A 20,729-nucleotide genomic window follows, 5' to 3' on the forward strand; every position below is an offset into this window, starting at 1 on the left:
ACGATGTAAGTCAGATTACTGTTTAAGCACTCCATGTAGATACAAATTATGCAAACAAATTAGGAGGAGGTGAGGGGTAAGTGACCGAGGTCTGAAAATGTGCTGGCACTGCAATAAGAGATTTCAAATAGCATGTTTTTGTTAAAAAAAACATGTCCTGAAAAGTTTTTTTTTTAAATTTTGGGCGTGGCTGTGTAAATCCCTATAATTTATGTCATTTTTATCTCCTCTTAATTTTCATTTGACATCCCTGCAGCTGATAGGGTGGGATATATCCTGCCCTTGGGCTACCATCATTCGAACCCATGGTGTTATCTGCCAGGGAATGCCAGAGGTCACCACAGGCTTGTTTCTCCCCTCTGATTGCCCCCCTCTCTTACTTGGGGGAACAACAGCACTTTCAATCACCGAGACTCGCATTTATGTAGCACCTTTCACTACCTTAGCACCTCCCCAAGAGCACTTTACAGCCAATGAAGAACATTTCGAGTGCGTTCACTGTTGGAATGTAGGAAACATGGCAGCCAATTTATACACAGCAAGCTCCCACAAACATTAATGAGATAGTAACTGAATAATCTCCCAAGAGTGTTAAGAAGTGGTGTTGATTGGCCCAGGGCTCTGGGGAGAACTCTCCTGCTCTTCCCTGAAATAATGTCATGGTGACCTTTCATACCGACGCGAGAGAGCAGATGGGGTCCCAGTTTAAGACCTCATCAAAGCAACGGCACCTCTGACAGTGTAGCACTCCCTTCGTCCTACACCAGAGCATCGGCCTGAATTTTGGAGTAAGAATAAGGCTTGTATCCACAGCTCTCCAAGTCAGAAGTTAGTGTGCTCCTGACTAAGCCAAAGCTAACCCTGCATCCCACCTTGCTCTGGTGGAAAGCCAGCAAAACGAGACTCAATCTGTCATCTACGTTCAACTTGAGATGGTGAACTTCTTCAAAAAGGAGTCGGTTGAACATTTCTCTGGAAACGTGTTTGGGCCTTTTAACTGAAATGATCCATCAGACATCATGGTGTGGATGCTCCAAGGCAGGAGTGTCAAGGTTACATAGAGGAGATTTGGGGGGAATGGGCTGGATTCCTGCTTGACAATAGTCGGGGTGGGGGGGGTGGGGTGGGATCAGGAAATATTTATACACAGGTTGTCCTCAGGAGATTAACTGAGGCTGGGTATTGTTCCTGACAGAGATCATTGTACCTCATACAGGAAAAACGAGGCCTTGCACATGCAGGATTCTCATTTTCAATCTCATTCTACAACACTGAGCATACTTTCTTCAGTAAACCCTTTCCGTATTGCATAATTACAGATTTTGTGTATATCAATTTGCATATGCATGAATATTCATTTTTACAATTAATTTTTTTCCAGATGATTTTCAGATCACTGAAATGACTAAACTATATATCAAACATTCATTTTCACGACCTGCATTCATTTATCCTGACTGTCTAATCTCTTGCTGTGATACAGTTAACATGCGTTTCATCTCCTCTCCAACACCTCATTCAAGTGGTCATTCTTAATGCCGAGTAGATATTGAGGGAATGTCCCCCCCACCCCAGCCTGGGGAATGTAGAACTCTTGATCACAAACTCGGAACAAGAGGCCTGAGACGAGGAGAAATTTCTTCACTTTATGAGGTTGTGAATTTTTTTCAATACATTCATGGGATGTGATTGTTTGATCAGAGGGCATTTAAGAGTCAACCACATTGCTGTGGGCCTGGAGTCACTTGTAGGCCAGACCAGGTAAGGACAGCAGATTTCCTTCCCTAAAGGGCATTAGTGAACCAGATGGGTTTTTACGACACTCGGCGATGGTTTCATGGTCACCATCAGACTTTTAATTCCGGGTTTTTATTCAATTCAAATTTCACCAGCTGCTGTGGTGGGATTTGAACCCATATCCCAGAGCATCACCCTGGGTCTTCTAGAATACTAGTTCAGTGGCAATACCGGCCTCAGAAAGATGTGATGCTCAGTCATTGTGTATAAGGCAGGGGTTAATAGACTTTTGGGTTCTAGAAGAATTAAGAGGTATGGATAGTTTGGGAAGGTGGAGTTGACATGGAAGACCAGCCATGATCTTAATAAATGGCAGAGCAGGCTTGAGGGATCAGAGTATGAGAGATGATTGAAACTTACAAGATTCCAATGAGGCTTGATAGGGTGGACTCTGAAGGATTGTTTCCACTGGTCAGGTAATCTAAAACACGGGGGCACAGTCTCTGGATAAGGGGTCAATCACTTAGGACTGAGATGAGGGGAAGTTACTTCTCTTAAAAGATTGTGAATGTTTGGAATTCTCTACCTCAGAGGGTTGTGGGTGCTCCATCGTTGAACACATTTAAGGCTGGGATAGACAAGTTTTTGGTTTCTCAGGAAATTAAGGGATATGGGGAGTGGGCAGGAATGTGGAGTTGAAACCCAAGATCAGCCATGATCGTATTGAATGGTAGAGCAGGCTCAATGGGCCATGTGGTTCTACCCCTGCTCCTATTTCTTGTGTCCCTAAAACTCAGTCAGGTCTCACCCTTACCTAAGACCAATGCCCAGCCAAAAGACACTGGGTAGTAGTTGTAAGAGGAGAATTTAAATGACAATTTAAATAATTTAAATGATAACTGAGATTTATCCCCAGAAACACTGAGGTCAGCAGTGGTTTTACTGCAGTGATGAACTACCTGGGGCCAGGTGACACCTACAGAACTACAAGTCTACAAAAATCAGCAGCCTTGAAGATGAACGAGAGGTAAACAGGTATGGCTGTAAACTATAGGACTCTGATTTTCTCATTGTTACAACCCTGCTTTCAATAAACACCATTGTGTGAAGAATTGTCAGCAAAAGCGATGAAGTGGCAAGTTAAAGAGTGAAAGAGAATCATTTGTTTACCTAAATTTTCCAATAGGCTATCTTTTATAAACCTGCAATGTCTTTTTCCAGGTGAATGCAGCATCATGCAGTATCTTTCAGCATGGCTTCATTCATGACTGCGGCGTTCAAGAAGGCAGCTCGCCACCACCTTCTCAAGGGCAATTAGGGATGGGTAATAAATGCTGGCCTAGCCAGCGACGCCCACATCCCATGAACAAATTTGAAAAAAAATCTATCTGACAAATGTGCAAAAATTACCAGGCTCCATGTATTGTCTTTGCATACACCGGGTAATTCTTTAATTTAACTGGTTATCTTTCTGGTAATGTGCTCCAAAATAAGTAGAGCCTTAACATATATGGTTTCTTTCTAGCAGGCAGATTGCATTTTGCTTTTGAATGAAATATCTATCCATCTTTAAAAACCCTGTATCTAGAGGCATTTCAGCATAAGAAGATCTGCTCAGCCATTCCCTCACCTCCGAATTTGATGCCCTGGACCAGGTAAAATTGTCACTTACTTTCATTTAGTTTGTTCCCCTGTACAGCTCCCTGAAGTCTAAGGGACGGAGACTTGAGGATATCTGGTAAGCAACAGCTTGAACCATCCATCACGTGGATTCTTTTACATCAGACCAAGGTTCTTTGTGGAGCTGCCCCTTCCCCTTGCCAGTCAAATCACACCCCTCCTCAGGTAACCTACCATTGTCCCATATGGCCTTCCTCGAATATAGAAGCTTGGGGAGAAGCAAGAACTGTTTTGACACACTCCTCAGGTACAAATGAAGTGGTCTATAGACCATAAAGCAGCTAGGCAGCAAATTAGACATAACTGGATTAATAGTGCAGAAATACAATTGGGTGTAGTCTTGATCAGGCACATGGGTTAGTCAGTGGACGTAACAGGGCCCCAATCAATATAGATTTTGCAGAAATGACAGATTGCTGCCCATTCTGAATTTGAAGTGAGTGTTTTTCACTGTGGCTGGTGCCGAGTAACTGAGGGCAGTGCTTGTAGTATACGGTGTGGGGCATGCAACAGGTGGAACATCCACTCCTTCTAGTTTTCCATTCTTATTAGATTTGAACATGACTACCTAAATGTTCCTCAACTGTATCTGGAAAGGATGAAAAGTATTGTTATTTCTTTAAGTATTTCCCCTCCTCACTGGAAGTGCACACATGCCATCCTCTATGGCCAAGAAGGCAAGGTAGATGATGATGCATCCCTAGATCTCCACCAGTCATGCTCTGGAACTCTTGTGGTGGGAGGTCCCTATGTTGACCCTCCCTCCCATGTTTCCTCTTGGAGGAACTCTGAACTTTGCTTGCTGATCCACACAGCGATGCAGGTGGGATTGGTGACCCATGATATGGGCATTAATCCAACTCCCACGACCTCTTGGCACAACACGGTGGATCTCGAATGTACTGCACAACCAGGTCTGGTTGGCAGAAGATGGCACAGCACTACAATACCTCATAGTTAGCAAGTGTGGCAGATACAGTACATTGTGTTTTCTGTGGGGACAGTACAAGTCAACCTAGGCCAAACTAATAGAAATAAATCAAAGACAGCAGTTACAACTGAAGTGGAGTATACGTAACATAAATTATGCTCAATAAATTAGAGCATTGAATGGAGTGCAGGGCATTTGACTAAATGTGTGTTAGTGTTTAACTTCATTGGAGAAATGCCAGCTAAATATCTTCGTGTGACAATTGTTCTGGCCAGGATAGTTCAGTAGGTTTTATGAGTGTTGGTGGAGATGTATTATAAACAGGATGAGACCTTTTATCCACAAAATGTTTTGTCTGTTTTAATATTTGTCCAGTAAATTCTTCTGTAAATGAGAGAAAATAAGTTACCGGGGTCATTCGTGGAGAGATGCAGTACAATTGAAAAACAGGCTGCATTATTTCTGTATCCAGTATTAGCCAAGCTAGACCGTTAATACTGAATGCAGTTATTGTCATCTACTCCCAGATGACACCCAGTTAGAATCTTGGAATTATACATCAGAGAAGGAGGCCTTTTGGCCCATCATGGCAATGCCAGCCTTTTGAAAGTGCTAGCCAATTAATCCTACTCTTCTTCCCTTTCTGCATGATCCTGCAAATGTTTCCCCTTCAAATGTTTACCCAATTTCCTTTTGGAAGTTATTATTGAATCCGCTTCCATCGCATTCTGGCAGTTATGGGCAGAAGTTTCAGAAAGCAGGGTTTAGGGTGCCTGGAAGTGATGGGAGGCAGAGATCGGGGAGGGGTGGAGGGTTACAATTGCTAGTGATCTTAAGATCTAGTGATCCAGCATCTTGTCAAAGAAATGAATTAAGGTTGGGTAACTTGAGGTCTTAATCTACCGCAAAGGAAAGCGAGGACAGAAAAAGAAGGCAGTTTATAATTGGGATTTCCTGAAACTATCCAGTGAAAAGGAGCTAACAGTTGTTCAAGCACAGAAATAGTGCAAGTAGTAGTCAATTTACGAATAAAACAATGGAATTTCCACACTGGAAAGGAGAATAGGGCAGAGCTTCTCACCAGGTAGGTAAACGGCTACCACCTGCCATTTTCTGTCTGTTTTCAAAGTGAACATTTTAACCGTGTTCACCTTCATTGCTTTCCATTTCCCTCCTGGTATTTAACAGCTGTTTACCGAAATTCGCTTTCACAGCCATATTTACTCCCCTTGTCTCGTGTCCATGACATCTTTGTCAATCTCTCCTGAGCTCCCACCTGTCCCTGACCTTCTATCTTGCTCCACCTGCTCTTAAACTGGATAAAATCCATCACATTTCTACTCCTCACTAACTCTGAAGAGGAGTCATACGGACTCAAAACGCTAACTCTGTTTCTCTCTCCACAGATGCTGCCAGACCTGCTGGGTTTTTTTTCCAGCTTTTTCTGTTTTTATTTCAGATTTCCAGCTTCTGCAGTAGTTTGCTTTCATGAAAATTATCCCCAACGGTTTGAAAAAGAGGAGCTTTGAAAAATACCTGAAAGTAATATTGGAGCGTGTTCTCTTTCAAGACTCAGCTAAGCTGTGGTAAGTACTGGACACACTCCTGAGAATAAGACTCCCAGATCACTTCTGGGAGTAGCCTCCATGGCTACACTTTTGACAGTACCTAAGGCAGGACCATAAAGTTGGAGTGGTTTAAAATATGGCTCAAGCGGCGAAGAGATTATCCCCCTAAAAAATGTTGAAATAGATGATCGAGGAGATTGAAAAGGGTTTGTTTGGTAGATTCATAGCAGAAGGGGATACTAAAGGGCTCCTGGTGCCCCTTAAAGTGGTGCATTGGGGGAAACAAGTAGTAAGAAAGAATTATTAAAGTCAGTTTTTTGATGAAGGGACATAAAAGTGGAATTGTAAAGTCAGAATCGTAGGGCAGAATTTTTAGGTTGGCATGTGGGCGCGTGCCCAACCCGATTGGGTTCAAATTCGCACGAGACGATGTCAGCGCTCGTGCGATATTTCGGTCAGCGGGCACGCGCTAAAGCTGGAAGTGGTGCCCACTGACTATTAAAAAGGCCAATTGGTGTGATTAAAGTTGCAATTGTCTCCGATTTTTTCCGTGGTCTGTCCAACCTTCCGGTTGGTGGACGGGCGAATCTACTGGCTGGATTTTGCATTTTTCATGAAAACCCCATCCAAGGGTGGGGCGGGGGGGCACGGGGTGAGATGGGGGTCGGGGTGGGGGTATGAGGTTTCCGTATTAAACAAAAAAAAAATCAATGGGCAGTATTCTTATCGTATATGTTCAGGTGGCTGATTTTGGATGCTTGGACATTTTTTTTCCCCTGATTTTGAAAACATTTTTTAATTGTTTGGAAGTCTTTGGCTCCCTGAGGCAGCTCTCTGCCTTCAGGGAGTGTTCAGTCAGCGCTCGCTTGTGCCCACGTCAGTGCCCGCTCTCCTTCCGCACCCCCCCCCCCCCCCCCTCCCCAGCAGCGCTGAGTATTTCGGCGAGCGCTTTATGCTGGCTGCCAGCTAATTGGTCGGCCAGCGTGAAATCACGGCTGAGGGCTGACCGTGGTCGATGGTCTGTTCCCCGGCCAATCCTGGACCCGCCAATCGCGCCCACCCACCGACCTTAAAATCCTGCCCATAGGACATTGTAATGTAGACTCAGGCCATTTGTCCCAACAAGTCTGCACCAAGACTTGTCTTCATTCGAGCCACCTACTCTAATCTCCCTCTGCTGCTCCCTCCCCATATCCTTTAATATCCCCTTTTAAGTTAATTTACAGCCTCTGTTTCAACAGCCATTTATGACAGAGAAGCCCTCATTCTAACCACCTTATGTATAAAGAGTTCCTTCTAGCCTCATTTTAAATATTTCTAGGAGATTATCTTAGGCTTGCCCTCCTCTTGCTTTCTGGCCCACCAACCAGTGGGAGCAAGATCTCACCATTTGCCTTATCCTGAACCTTTATAAGCCCCAAGTCCTCCATTGGACAACCCATTAACCTTCACGGCTCCAGTGAATAAAAAACCCAATGTTATTTGACCCTCTGTGAAAGAATGTTCCTGTAAGTAATTGCAAATTTAATATGAAATGTGCGATGGAGGCTCAGAGTATCAGGGTATTCTAGTCACAGTAGAACATGTAACATTTCCAATTCCTGTTACTGGAATACTGGAAGATCCATCAAAGTTGAAGGTAGAAGTGGCAGATCTATGGAAGAATTGCAGTTTACCAGGCGAATGTAATGGAGTTTCGAGGTAGCTGTACAATTAGCAGAGCGATTCCAATCTTTGAACATCGTCAGAAACACAAGCTTGTGATCTATAGTTAGGTCTCTGCCTTTCTCCTTTATCCTTACATCAAAATAGAGAAAGCAAAAGCCACGGGGACCCCCTACCTTGATAAGGAATAGAGGGCAGCATGGAACGAGAAATATCTATATGGCCAAAAGTTGGGGCTTTGGACCGGTTTTCTGTAAATGGGTTGTGGACACTTGCAACTCTTTCCACTCAGTGCTCTTCCCTTCTGTCATTTCAATGCCTTGGCTTCATCCGTTCCTTGCAGAGCAGCTGGTCTGCTGTAGGGACCATCAGCTAAGGCAATGCCAATGAGCATTTTTAGAACGAGCTCATGCAGTTAAGGGCAGGGCTGAAGATTCAAATGATGAATATAGGGAGGCTCGATCGAGCTCCATGATAAGAGCTGGTGCACCGGCTGCAGATACCGTGTCAGAAGCAAAGATGAATATTTTAAAGTGGAAAGCTAGGTCGGTATTTTGAAATTGTCTCTGGCGTCTCAGCTGAGAAGGACAAAGAAGATAATATAACAGGCCCTTTCCTGAGAAGGCTAAAGAGTTAGACACAGCTTATGTTATGCACTCATGCCTGGTATATGGACGGCATGAGCCTAATGATCATTTTACTTCCATGAAATTACTGATCAAATTAGCTTCTCTCTCCTGTTTTGGTGGAATGGTAGATCTCCTCAGGAAGCCTGTCTTCAGAAATCCAGATAAGGGCTGTGGAATATGCAGGAGTTGGTCGCTAAAGTCGATGCGATAGCGTGCAGCACCAGTAAGAAAGATAAGTGGAGTCTGGAATGTAGAGCCAGTGGGATCGTGTTAAAATCCCAGGTAGCGATAGAATCAGAAACCTTTTTTCGTCAACCCGAGTGAGATTCCAGTGGCTCTGCAGTTCTGCCATTAGGAAAGCCATGTCTCATAGACCCTGGAATGGATGACAATGAGAGATTTTCTTTTTCAGGTTATCCATTTGTTTTGTCCATGAATGCATCCCCTTCTGTCCCAAGGCATTGGTACAGCCATACCTAGAAGCACTGTCTACAACTCCGTTGGCCTTCCCACTTCTGTGTTTTGTCCAAGACATTGAGTAATTTCTGAGCTGTCTCTTCCCACTCCTCCACTCTTCCTACCATTGGCACTGATTCTCTGAATCCAGAGCACTTATGTAGACTTGACACAGTAGTTGGTCCAGCGCTGACTCCTGAGCACCACCTCCCCCCCACCCCCCCTCCATTCTGACATAATTCTCCTAAATAGCATTATGTTGCCGACCTTTCAGTCAGTATCTTATCCACTCCCGGGTTTTACTCTGCATCTTCCCACCTTTGACTTAATTAAAAAACCTTTCATGTGGAACTCTGTCAAAAGCCTTTTGTGCACCATGTCACTCAGTTTCCCACAGTCCACTTGGGTTTTCACTCCCTCGAAGAGAGTTGAGGAGATTGGTCAATCCAAGATCTGTCTAACTGTGTGAATCCCTGCTGACTGCTGATTATTAAGTGATTGTTTCCAGGTAACCCCCAAGTTTATTTCTGAGAAACAAGTCTTTATTTTACATGGAATGAATGAAGGCTAATGCGTCTGTGGTTGCCTGTATCCTTTTCACCGTCCTTCCTAAGATTCTGATATTCTGCATTGTATTTGCTTGTTCCTAGCCTGCTGGTGCTTCACCGGGAACCAGTGAGTCCTTTATAACAATCATCTCATTTAATGTGACCCTTAGTCCGTGTTTGATGTGACTCAGTTGACAGCTCTCTTACCACTGAGTCAGAAGCTGAATGTTCAATTTCTCATCCAATAATCAAGGTTGATGCTCTAGTGCAGTAATGAGGGGGTGCAGCATGGTCTTTGTAGACAACTTAAATACCATTGCACTGTCTGCCTGTCTGTAATGACCAGGTTGAAATGTCTGTAATGTTCATTGATTGTATTGAAGTACCTCATGATCTATGTGGAAAACTTGGATATGACTGCACTGGCCAGTTGTAAATAATTTTTTTTCAGATATTTCATGAATAAAATATGTTTTTCCCCCCAAAAAAAAGCAGTACCAAGGGAGTGCTACACTGTCAGACCGTGCTATTTTTTGGATTAGACGTTTAAGCCAAGACACTCTCTCAGGCAGATGTAAATGATCCCGTGGTATTATTTTGAAGAGGAGCAGAGGAGTTCTCTCTGCTCTCCCAGTCAATGTTACTCAAGCAACATCGCAATAAACAGGTTATCTGGCTATTGTTGTTGTGGGAGCTTGCTGTGCACAAATTAGCTGCCATGTTTCTTACATTACAGCAATGATCACACTGCAAAAAGTGCTTCATGGGCTGTAAGGCATTTTGGGACATCCTGTAAGGCGCTATATAAATGCACTTCTTTCTTTCACTTTAGGGGCAGCCCATCCAGGATTTCCATCTTGTGAAGATCAAAGTTGAAAAAAAGAGACGTACTATTGCAACTTTTTGTCTTGCACACAGGGAGGTGATGGTGTGCTGGTATCGTCACTGGGCTAGTAACCTAGAGACCCGGTAATGCTCTGGGGATCTAAGTTTGAATCCCACCATGGCAAATGGTGGAATTTGAATTCAATAAAGTTCTGGAATTAGAAGTCTAATGATGACCATGAAGCCATTGTTGATTGTTTTAAAAACCCGTCTGGTTCACTAATGCCCTAAGGAAATCTGCTGTCCTCACCTGGTCTGGCCTACATGTGACTCCAGGCCCACAGCAAAGTGGTTGATTCTTAAATGCCCTCTAAACGAGGGCAATTAGGGGTGGGCAATAAATGCTGGCCTAGACAGCGATGCCCACATCCTGTAAATAAAAAAAACCTCAACAGGATAAATTCGCAAGTGTACCAAATCTCAAAGGGAACAATTTATATTGCATGAGAAGAGGATGCTGACTGGTTGGCAACTGGACTCTGATTGGTAGATTGGTTGGCAAGTGGACTCTGATTGGTAGCGACACAATGGAGAATGCACCAGGAAACAGTTAACTGCTAAGTTTTTGTTTAAATTCAAAATAGGCAGGTCAACACTGATTGGTCAAGGGTGCATCTGTCCTGATGAGTGCAAGATGAAAAGCTTTGACAGCATGTCTTTTTTATTCAGCAAACTCAAGCCCTATACGACCCAAGTGACTATTAATAGCTAAGCCATTGATTTTGCTGAAATTAGCTGTTTGGAGAGGGCATGTTACTTGTATCTTCCTTTCTCAATACTTGGAGGATTTAATCTTTTATAATATTTACAGCTTTGATCAGATACAGAAAATATCATCAGATTGCTGATTTTGCCTAGACAAAAAATTGAATGTTGGTTTCTAGGAAAAGAACAGCCCATTTGAATAGCACCCCATTCGCCATCTTAAACGTTCACTCCCTCCACCACCGATGCACCGTGGCAGCAGCGTGTACCATCTACAAGAATCCACCCAAGGCTCCTTCGACAGCACCTTCCAAACCCACGACCACTACCATCTAGAAGGACAAGGGCAGCAGATAGATGGGAACACCACCACCTGGAAGTTCCCCTCCAAGTCACTCACCATCCTGACTTGGAAATATTTCGGCCTTTCCTTCAATGTCGCCGGGTCAAAATCCTGGAACTCCCTCCCGAACAGCACTGTGGGTGTACCTACACCACATGGACTGCAAGGGCAATTAGGGATGGGCAATAACAATGCTGGCCTAGACAGCAACACTCATATCCTGTGAAATAATTAATTAAAAAAATATTGAAGATCTGGAAAGGCAGAAGTGAATACGACACCACTAAGCACGGTACGAGTGGAGGAGCCACTGTTGTTTTGAGGCAAAGATATCTGGCATTATGTGTGTTAGCATGATCCTACAAACATCAATAGGATGAATGGCCAGCTGTTTGTTTTTGGATTGAATGTTTGAAGGAAAACTGCTGGCTAAGGTTCTTGGAGGACTGCTGTGGAATCTTTTGTGTACATGTGAACGAACACACAAGCAATGTTGTGGATATCGGGTGAAGAGAGGATTGGACTCAGCTGTGATGAAGCTTGCAGTTGAATTGCCTGATGATGTCTAACAGGCTGGGGTCACATTTAAAGAATAGCTATCCTGGTGGCAGGTGGGTGGAATGTGTGGAGAGGAGAGGAAGGGAAGGTCAGAACATTGATGGAATATTATTTTCGAACAATTGAGAGATCTGGGTGAATGGGCCAAGACAGAGCTGGAGACTGAGAAAGCTGAGAAATGTGAGGGACAAGGTGAGCTAAAGTAAGGAAGAAGAAGGTTTATTGATTGTAATAGGAATACAACCTCCACCTTAATCCTAATGTCTCTAACAAGAGAGAATCTAACCATTTCCCCATGACATTCAATGACATTATCATTGTTGAAATCTCCACTATCAACATCCTGGGGGTGTTGCCATTTAATGCTGTAGCCACAAGAGCAGGTCAGAGACTGGGAACTCAGTTGTGAGTAACTTAACTCCTGACTCCTCAAAACATCTCTGCCATCTACAAGGCACCAGTTAGGAGTGTGATGGAATACTCCCCATTTGGCTTGAGGAGGAGCTTGACACCATCCAGGACAAAGCAGCCTACTTTATTGGCAAACCATCCATCATCTTAAACATGCACTCTCTCCACACCAAAGCACAGCGGCAGCAGCGAGTACCTTCTACAAGATGCATTGCAGCAACTCATCAATGCACCTTCGAAAGTACCTTCCAAACCCACAACCACTACCACCTTGAAGGACAAGGGTAACAGACACATGGGAACGCCACTACCTGGAAGTTCCCCTCCAAGCCACTCATCATCCTGACTTGGAAATATATCGGCCGTTCCTTCACTGTTGCTGGGTCAAAATCCTGGAACTCCCTCCCTAACAGCACTGTGGGTGTACCTACACCATGTGGACTGCAGCGGTTCAAGAAGGCAGCTCACCACCACCTTCTCAAGGGCAAGTAGGGATCAACAACAAACACTGGTCTTGTCAGTGACGCCCACATCCCGGGAATAAATATAAAAAGGATTATGGTGTAAAGAGCATTATTGTTTGAGATCCTCTGGGAACCGTGGATACATTGAGACTTCAGTCTTCCACCCTCAGGCTTCAAAGAATTAACCAAGGATCTGATGTTCCCTCGCGCTGTGTGGCTCCCTCTCCTCCAGCGTTCTGCACCTATGTCATCTCCAGTAAAACGCCCCTTCTTGTTTTGACTCATCCCAACTGCCTCATAGGAGCAGGAGCAGGCCATTCAACATCTCAAACCTGTTCCGCCACTCAGTTCGATCATGGTTGCTCTGTATCTCAACTCTATTTACCCACATTGGTTCCCTAACCGTCAATGCCCTTGCCTAACACAAATGTGCATCAGAATGAACACCAATTGCCAGCGCTTCATGAGAGTGCGCTAGATTGGTGTCATGTCTTTAATTCTCAGGAATTAGCCAGTATTTGTCTCGAGACCTGACATGCCAGGAGCTCCTGGCTGCATTGACTTCCACATGCTAAAAGTTTTTTTAATCCCCCACCACATCAGGTCACAAATAGGAAAGCAACACAGAGGGATTTATTCAAGGAGTCTTAATGTACTTCTCAGTACTAGCCGGCTAAGTGGCATTAAAATGGCAGTTCTGAATAATGAGACACGTAATCTCTTTCAGAAACACTGGAAGGACAATGTCAATTCTGACTTACATCAGGGGCTTGTCTGTAACCTGCGCTGTTAAAACAGTCTGCGAGTGTCACCCAGTGGCAATGTATTAACACTGCACAGAAACACTGTCAGTGAATCAATTCTTCGAGCACAGAAGTGGGATATTCAGCTCATTGTGCCAGTGCCAGCTCTTTGACAGAGCTATCCAATTCCTTCCACTCCCTGGCTTTCTCCCTGCAAATCGTTATCCTTTTCAAAAAGAGGGGTAGAATTGTAATAATATAAGTTATGGTCAATTTGTTCAGAGCCTGAGTTAGATCACTGTGGAAGACTGTGCACAGTCTGTGTATTATAATAAGTATATAGAGGCCCATGAGGATGCACAAAAATCATTCTCAATGCTGATAACCAGAGCCTAAGAGGATCCATCAGATAATAACAGAATGGGGCTCACCTCTTTAGAATCGAGATGGCAGAGGTGTGGCTGAGAGAGGCCTGTAAGATGGCAAAAAGGGTAGATGTGGAGAAGATGTTTCCACTTATGGGCGAGTCCAAAACCAATGTCTATAAATATGAGACAGTCACTAGTAAATGCAATAGGGAATTCAGAGAGCGGTGGGAATGTGGAACTCCCTACTGCAAGGAATAGTTGAAGTGTATGAAGTATACGGGCAGGGATGCATTCATGTGGAAGCTGGATAAAAAAAGGAAATGCTTCCATCATCCTGTCAGGCAGTGCATTCCAGATCACAACAACTCACTGCATAAAAATAACTTTCCTCATCCCCGCTTTTGTCAATTACTTTCAATCTGTGTCCTTTGGTTACTGACCCACCAGACAGTAGCAACATTTTTTTCTACCTGGCTGAAGATTCCTGGTTCATTGGGACTGGTTCTGGGGGAGGTTGGACTTTTACAGGCCAATAAGATTGAACCTCAACAGAGCCAGGGCCAATGTTGTCAGGGGCCCACCGACTCCCACAGCTACCTCTACTACAGCTCCTCACACCCCGCTTCCTGTAAGGACTCCATCCCATTCTCTCAGTTCCTTCGCCTCCGTCACATCTGTTCCGATGATGCTACCTTCAAAAACAGTTCCTCTGACATGTCTTCCATCTTCCTTAACCGAGGTTTTCCACCCACGGTGGTTGACAGGGCCCTCAACCGTGTCCGGCCCATCTCCCGCGCATCTGCCCTCATACTTTCCTCTCACTCCCAGAAAAATGATAGGGTCCCCCTTGTCCTGACTTATCACCCCACCAGCCTCCGCATTCAAAGGATCATCCTCCGCCATCTCTGCCAACTCCAGCATGATGCCAGCACCAAACACATCTTCCCTTCACCCCCTTTCATCATTCCGCAGGGATCGTTCCCTCCAGACACCCTGGTCCACTCCTCCATCACCCCCTACACCTCAACCCCCTCCCACGGCACCTTCCCATGCAACCGCAGAAGGTACAACCCCTGCCCCTTTACTTCCCCTCTCCTCACCGTCCAAGGGCCCAAACACTCCTTTCAAGTGAAGCAGCATTTCACTTGCACTTCCCTCAATTTAGTCTACTGCATTCGCTGCTCCCAATGCGGTTACCTCTACATTGGAGAGACCAAACACAGACTGGGTGACTGCTTTGCGGAACACCTTCGGTCTGTCCGCAAGCATGACCCAGACCTCCCTGTCACTTGCCATTTCAACACCCCACCCTGCTCTTATGCCCGTATGTCCGTCCTTGGCCTGCTGCATTGTTCCAGTGAAGCCCAGCACGAACTGGAGGAACAGCACCTCATCTTCCGACTAGGCACTTTATAGCCTTCCGGACTTAACATTGAATTCAACAACTTCAGATCATGAACTCTCTCTTCTGTCTTCACCCCTTTTTAATCCCTTTTTTCAAAATCCATTTTTATTTTTTATCCTTTTATTTTTATTCATTTTTATTTTCATTCATTTATTCGTTGTTTTATCCCCTTTTTAATCCCCCCTTCTAATCCCATTTTTGATCCTTTCTTTCCCCAACATCACCCCCTCCCTCTCCCCCCACCCCCACAAGGCCCATCTTTTACTTGCCCCATGTTGTCCTTTCACAGAGTGCTTACCCTTGTCCTGCTATTATCACATTTTGCTTCCTTACCTTTATGCCACTTTCAGCACCTCCTTTAGCCAATACCACCACCGTTAACACCCACTTTGTCCATGACATCTTTGTCAATTTCTTCTGTGCCCCCACCTATCACTGGCCTCCTATCCAGCTTCGCCTGCTCCACCCCCTCTTAAACAGTATAAATTTCATCACGTTTCTACTTCTCTGCGGCTCTGAAGAAGAGTCATACGGACTCGAAACGTCACCCTGTTTGTCTCTCCACAGATGCTGTCGGACCTGCTGAGTTTTCCCAGCATTTTTCTGTTTCTGCTTCAGATTTCCAGCATCTGCAGTATTTTGATTTTATCCTCAGGAGATAAAGTACAGCTTGCTACTACTGTTGGGAAGGATTTAAACTAACTTGGCAGGGGAAGGGGGAACCAGGATGTCTCATTAGAAAGGGGAAACAGGGATTGGGAGAAACAGGTAGCACTAGAGTAAGAGATGGCAAGGTATTAGGTGGTGTTAGAGCAAGAGGGAGTGCAATAAGGTGTACATTAGATTTTAAGTGTGTTTATACAAATGCACAAAATGTGATAAATAAGGTTAGTGAGCTGCCACAAATGGCCCCATGTGTGACAACAATGGAGACTTGGCTGAAAAAAGGAAGGACTAAATATTCCTGGATACAAAGCGTTCAGGAAAGATAGGGAAGGAAAGAAAGGAGGAGGGGCTGCAGTATTGATTAAACAGAATATTACCGTGCTGGAGAGAGAGGTCAAGAACAGAATCTTTTTCGTTAGAGTTTGGAAAGAATAGAGGTACCAATACACTACAGGCCGTATTCTATAGGTCACCAACATTTGGGAAAGATTTGGAGGAGCAAATTTGCAGAGAGGCAAAAAGAAACTAGAGTGGTGATAATGGGGGACTTTAATTATTCTAATATAAACTGGGGTGGTAATGCTGTAAAGGGCAGAGAGGAGGAAGAGTTTTTGAAGTGTGTTCAAGAGAATTTTCTTGATCAATATCTTTCAAATCCATCAAGGAAGGATGTATTAAAATAAAATCAAAATACCGCAGATGCTGGAGACCTGAAATAAAAACAAAAGGCGCTGGAAAAGCTCAGCAGGTCCGGCAGCTTCTGTGAAGAAAGAAACAGAGTTAACATTCTGAGTCCAATATGATTCTTTTTCGGAACTGGAGACATTGTTGTATCTGGATCTGGGGAATGACGTGAGTCAAGTGGATCGAATGTCAGCAGTGAAACTTTTAGGGAACAGTGATCATAATATCTTAAGGTTTAGGTTAGCTATGGAAAAGGACAAGGAGCAATCCAGAGTGAAAATACTTAATTGGAAGAAGGCCAATTTCAGTGGGGTGAGAATGGATCTGCTCCAGGTTAATTGGAATCAATGATTGGCAGGCAAAATAGTAATGGAACAATGTACTGTCTTTAAGGAGGAGGTGATTCAAATACAGGCAGGGTATATTCTCATGAAGGGGAAAGATAGGCAATCAAAGACAGAGCTCCTTTGATGATGAAAGAGATAGAGAGTAAGAAGAAGCAGAAAAATGGTACAGATGACAGATGTCAAGTTGATAATTCAAATGACAGCCAAGTTGACTATGGAAAGGTCAGAGAGGAAGTTAAAAAGGAAATAAGGGAGGCAAAGAGAGAGCATGGGAAGAGGCTGGCAGCTAACACAAATGGGAACCCAGAAGCCTTTCATAGGCGTATATAAGTAAAAGGGTATTAAGAGGAGGAGTGGGGCTGATTAGGGATCAAAAAGGGGATATACGCATGGAGGCAGAGGGTGTAACAGCTGCTAAACAAGTACTCTACATCTGACTTTACTGAGGAAGGTGAAGGTGCCGAGATTGTAGTGAAAAAGGGGGCAATTGAGATGCTGGATGGGCTAAAAATAATTATCAAGAGGAGGTATTAGTAAGGCTGGCTGAACTTAGAGTTGCTAGGTCACCAGTACTGGACAGGAAGCATCCAAATGTACTGAGGAAAGTAAGAATGGAAATTGCAGAGACACTGGCCATAATCTTCCAATTCTCTTTAGACACGGGGTGGTACCAGAGGACAGGAGAATTGCAAATATCATACCCTTATTCAATAAAGGTGTAAGGATAAGCCCAGCAGACCAGTCAGCTGAACCCCCGGTGGTGGAAATCTTTGAAAAACGATAATCCAGGACAAAATTAAGAATCACTTGGATACATGTAGATTAATAAAGGAAAGCCAGCATGGATTTGTTAAAGGCAAATCATGTTTAACTAACTTGATTGAGTTTTTTGATGAGGGAGCAGAGAGGGTTGAAGTGTGTGATGCAGTTGGTTTGGTGTACATAGGCTTCCAAAGGAGTTTGATGAAGTGCCCCAATAGGGCTTGCCAACACAACCGAAGCTTATGGAATAAAAGGAAGAGTAGCAGCATGGATAGGAAATTGGCTCCGTGACAGGAAGTAATGGTGAATGGTTGTTATCTGAACTGAAAGTAAGAATTTTCATGCTCACATGATGTAGACTTATGAAATATAAACACTTCACTTTAAAACAAAATGGAATTGAGAGGTCAGGTGACCTTTTCTTTCCTGCCAACTCACATGGAATGACAAGACCCCCCCCCCCCAAGATAATTTTCATGCCTGTATAGGTCTTGATAAAGTCATTAACAATGCAAATGACCTTTCTGGACATAACTTTGAGAAGCCATTAAAATACAAAATACCCATCCTGTGGTTGATGGCTGCTTTTCCTCAAATAGTTAAAGACATTGGTTTCACAATACTGTTGCAGGCATTTTGACTCCAGAGTTGAAATCCTGAGAATGAGTGTGAAAAGGTTTTATTTGTATTACAATGGCATTTGAATGGGTGATACCTGGACCCCAGTGTTTGACAAAGTCCTCACCATCAGAAACCATCTGTGAGGACAATGGAAAAGATGGTCTGGTCTGGACAGAAACTAGGACCAGAATTTTCCAGCCTCTGACACCGGCAGGATCTTCTGGTGCTGCCGATGTGAACAGTGATTTTGGCTCTGCCATGGGGGAACCCACAGTCATGGGGGGGTGGAGGGGGGTGTGGGGTTGGTGTGCCTCAAAGATTCCTGCCTAGGCTTCCGATAAGGAGATTTAATAAGACACACTTATTAGAGCAGAGAGGGAGGAATATCTAGACCAGAGAAGGAACAAGACCCTGCCAGGAAAGAGCAGTAGGCAGAGATTCAGATTGGCCTCGACTGCTTTCCCTGAGGAACTGGACCAGGGTTCACTACAGGGCTTCGATAATGCTCCTTGAGTGGAGTTGAACAAGAGAAATCTGCTACTATGGGCAATAAACAACAGCAAAACAATCTTCCTAGAACCTCTTTTTAGCAGTAAACCCAAAAGGACTACATCATTTCAAGACTGCACCCTGAGAAAAAGCAAGTGTCCCAATCTTTTCTGTGTGTGTATGTGTGTGTGTGTGTGTGTGTTTATGTGTGTGTGTGTGTGTGTGTTTGTGTGTGTGTATATGTGTGTTAATGTGTGTTTGTGTGTATATGTGTGTGTGTTTGTGTGTGTGTATATGTGTATGTGTGTGTGTGTGTATATGTGTGTGTGTTTGTGTGTGTGTATATGTGTGTGTGTGTGTATATGTGTGTGTGTATGTGTGCGTGTGTTTGTGTGTGTGTATATGTGTGTGTATGTGTGTGTGTGTGTGTATGTGTGTGTGTGTGTTTGTGTGTGTGTTTGTGTGTATGTGTGTGTATGTGTGTATATATGTGTGTATGTGTGTGTTTGTTTATGTGTGTGTGTGTGTTTGTTTATGTGTGTGTGTGTGTTTGTTTGTGTGTGTGTGTGTATGTGTTTGTGTGTATGTGTGTTTGTGTGTGTTTGTGTGTGTGTGTTTGTGTGTATGTGTGTGTATATGCGTGTGTGTATGTGTGTGTGTATGTGTGTGTTTGTATGTATGTGTGTGTATGTGTGTGTGTGTATATGTGTGTGTGTATGTGTGTGTGTGTGGGGTATATGTGTGTGTGTGTATGTGTGTGTGTGTGGGGTATATGTGTGTGTGTGTATGTGTGTGTGTGTATGCGTGTGCTTGTGTGTGCGTGTATGTGTGTATGCACATGAGATTGGGTGAGGGTGTGTATATATTCGGGTGTTGAATGATAAACATTTATCTTTCTTATAAAACTTATGAGAAAACGTGTACTTTGTTGGTTCCTGACACTTGCAGCACTCAGGGATTTAAACACTTATTTAAACATGTGGTCTGTCGAGAGGTGAGAAAGGGGAGCCATCCATATCACTGTAACAGTATACACGGGTCAGTACTAAGACCATTGCTTTTCTGAATATATGTTAATGTCATTAGACCTTGGTGTATGGGGCACATTTTCAAAATGTACAGATGACATGAAACCTGGAAATATTGTGAACTGCAAGCAGGAGAGTGATACTTATAGATTTAAGAGACATAGACAGGCTTGTGGAATGGGCTGACATATATGAAATTTAATGCAGAGAAATGTGAAATGATTCATCTTTGTAGGAAGAATGGGGAAAGGCAATAGTAAATTAAGGGCACAATTCTAAAGAGGATAGGAGTTGAGGGACCTGGGTGTATATGCACATAATTCATTGAAGGTGGCAGGACAGGCTGGAAAATTGTTTAAAAAGTGAGGGGTTTTATAAACAGAGGTACAGGTACTAAAGCAAGGAAGTTATGATGAAACTTTATTAAATACTGGTTCAGTATTGACTGGAGTATTGTGTTCAAATCTGGCCCTCACACTTTAGAGATGATGTGAAGGCTTTAGAGAGGGCGCAGAACAGATTCATGAGAATGGTTCCAGGGATGAGGAACTTCAGTTACGTGGATAGATTGGAGAAGTTGGGAATGTTCTCCTGAGAGAAGAGAAGGTTGAGAGGAGATTTGATAGAGGTGTTCAAAATCACGAGGGGTCTGGACAGAGTAGATAGAAACTGTTCCTACTGGCAGAAGAGTCAAGAACTGGAGGACCCTGGTTTAAGATGATTGGCAAAAGAAGCAAAGGTGACATGAGACAGTATTTTTCTTACGCAGCGAGTGGTTTGGATCTGGAATGCACTGCCTGAGAGGGTGATGGAGGCAGATTCAACCATGGCTTTCAAAAATGGAAAAGCACCTGAAAGGAAAAGATTTGCAGGGCCAAGGGGAAAGGGAGAGTGGGTCTAATGATTTGCTCTTGCAGAGAGCTGGCATGGACATAATGGGCTGAATATTTGCCTCAGTGCTGTGACCATTCTATCATCCTATGATTTTATCTACTCTAACAAACCTATTTAAATTTCACACACCTTTATTAAATCT

Source organism: Carcharodon carcharias, chromosome 2 (assembly GCF_017639515.1).
Source record: "Carcharodon carcharias isolate sCarCar2 chromosome 2, sCarCar2.pri, whole genome shotgun sequence".
In the NCBI taxonomy this organism is placed as follows: Eukaryota; Metazoa; Chordata; class Chondrichthyes; order Lamniformes; family Lamnidae; genus Carcharodon; species Carcharodon carcharias.